A 2,858-nucleotide genomic window follows, 5' to 3' on the forward strand; every position below is an offset into this window, starting at 1 on the left:
AGTGCTTTGCTCACTGGTAAGGCTTTAGATGTGTATTCCAGGATGCCGGATGACGCTGCTCTCAACTTCGTTTTACTGAAGGAAGCCTTACTCAAGCGCTATGACTTAACGACAAATGGATACCGCAACAAGTTAGGAGGTGTCGCTCGGAGCTGTATGAGAACCCGGAGCAGTTTGTTACTCGGTTGAAGACTTATCTTGACAAATGGATCTTGTTGTCGTACTGCAGACACATCGAACGGCATCAAGGACTTGTTGATAAGAGAACAATTTATCAATGCATGTCCAAGAGGTTTAGTAGCGTATCTTCGTGAGAGAGAGATACCCAATCTTAAGGAGTTAGCTGCACAGGTAGCAGAGAGATTTTTGACAGCCCATAACTGCAAGTTCTACACCGTCCCACACATCACAATCAAACCCCTCTCTGGCTTCTTGGGAAACCAACTGTGCTTAACCTAAGGACAGATTACTGGAGAATCCCACGTTCAGTGCTTGCTACCTTTGCAAGAAATTTGACCACAGAGAATGCAAATTTAGACTTAGAAGAGGGTGTTACATATGCGGCAAACTGGGCCATTAGGCAAGGGATTGGCTGGTCTCATCAGCGTGGGACCGCTGGTGATGCGAAGCCACGGAAGAAAACAGTGACGGCCATCAGGAAGTATCAGCATGAGTAGGGACTTCAGCAAGAGGTTAGAATGAGAGAGTAAGAGGATGTGGGTGCTGGGTGCCTTTCATCAAGGGATCAGTCGCAGTTTGGTTCTATTCCTGACCTATCCCACTATGATCCCATGGGATACTTAGTGTTGGATTCTGGAGAGAGAGTTCCTTTTGTCAGCAGCACCGGAATACAGAAGCAGACTAATCGTGCGGAGATGCCCATGGTTGAAGGAAGGATGGGTAATATCAAGGTCCAGACGCTACGAGACACTGGATGCAGTGGAGTGATCGTCAAGCAGCAATTCGTAAGATTAGATCAGTACATGAGAGAATACTGCTTTATCCAATTGGTCAACAATACTGTCAGGACGATGCCGATAGCTCATGTTGAAATTGACACACTCCCTACTTGTCGGGTACAGTAGAGGCTTTGTGTTTACAATCCCCCATATGTGATGTAATCATAGGCAACGTCTCAGGGGCAAGAGGAGCAGAAGATCCAGATGCCAATCATCATTTGGCTGGAGTGGTGACCAGAGCTCAGGCGAGGTTGGGAAGAGACACTGTCCCATTGCTATTTCCAGAAGGGAGGCAGTCGGTTGCAATAGACAGGGAGCGTTTGATTGATGTAATTGCAAAGGGGTGATACATGATCAAGATATACAGGCAATTTACAGAGCCCAAAATCAAGGGGCAACAACACGCATGAAGTGAAGAATGACATCTTCTATCATCATATGCTCATCCTAAAGTCAATGGTGGAGTGCCAGTGAAGCAAGTGGTCGTTCCTAGACCACTCCGTCGAGAAGACAGTCTGACCATCGAAGTGTCTAATTGGGGCTTATTCTTTAGATTTTATTGGTCACCACATTGGCAAGGGGATCATCGAACCCAATGAAGAAAACACATGCAAGATACGTGATGCACCACGACTGACAACGAAGAAAGAGCTTCATAGGATTAGCAGGTTTTTACCGCGACATGGTTCCTAATTTCAGTGCTATAGCCGTGCCTGCCTTTGACAGACTTTACAAAAAAAGAGGCAGCCTACAGAACGTTGAAAAACGCAGTCACCAGCAAGCCAGTGCTACATCTACCAGACCACGATAAATCCTATACACTACAAGTTGATGCGTCAGAAGTTGGTATTGGGGCGGTTCTGCTCCAAGAGCATGATACCAGCTAGTTCCCGGTTGGGTATCGGGGCAAAAAGCTAACGTTTGCTGACAGAAGGTACTCTACAATCGAAAAGCAATGCCTCGCCGTGATATGGGCGATCAGGAAGTTTCACCCTTACTTGTTACGAACGTGAGTTTCGGGTTCGAACAGATCACCAACCGCTCCAATACCTAAACAGGACAAAGTACATATACGACCGTATCATGCGCTAGTCCCTGTATTTGCAAGGGTTTAACATGAAGATCGAAACTATTAAGGGACGAGAAAACAATGCAGCTGACTTTTTTGAGCTGTTTGATTGATAACATTGGTAATGGAAATGGAGCAGAAACTTGTGAAGTTTTGACTCAAGAGGGTGTGGCGTAACATGTGTCCAACAAGAAGCGGCAAGAATATAACACGATGCGTCCCATAGGATTTTGGCATGTCGTGAGATGCCACGGTTTGGCTTTTTGTGTTACCATATAAAGGAATTTGGGTGGGGTTAACTGAATGATTGGGGGCTATCCTTGAGAAGGCCATTACACAATCCCTCATAAATGTTGGAAGTTTTGAAAATAGCCGTAATGTAGTAGAATGTGGCTGAAGATCAGATAGGAAGTACACGTTGTTCAATGCATTTGTTTGTAGGATATTTTGTTTCCCACTTATTCGAATGCTGAATAGTTTACTTGGTAGGCTACTTTGCCAAGTACGCCAATATAATCGACCTGACAGGATCTAGAGTCAACAATCAGGTTCACCTATTCATGTATTGTTTGTAGGAAGGGGTAACAGCAGCAGTAATACAGCTATTGTTGCCTTTTTTTGCCAATCTTGGACTCAAATGTGATCTCCAAACAACTTGCCAACACTAGTAGTCGTTCTATTAGGGGCTTATTTCAATCATTTCAAGACTGGATGCAAAAGGTAGCCATTTTAAAAAGATGATTGCCGAGATGCCTGCATCTAAGAATTGAAGTATGGTTGACATGTGAAGTAACATGTACGTATTGGACAATAGAAGAATATGGAAACCT

Source organism: Corticium candelabrum, chromosome 16 (assembly GCF_963422355.1).
Source record: "Corticium candelabrum chromosome 16, ooCorCand1.1, whole genome shotgun sequence".
Taxonomy (NCBI): Eukaryota; Metazoa; Porifera; class Homoscleromorpha; order Homosclerophorida; family Plakinidae; genus Corticium; species Corticium candelabrum.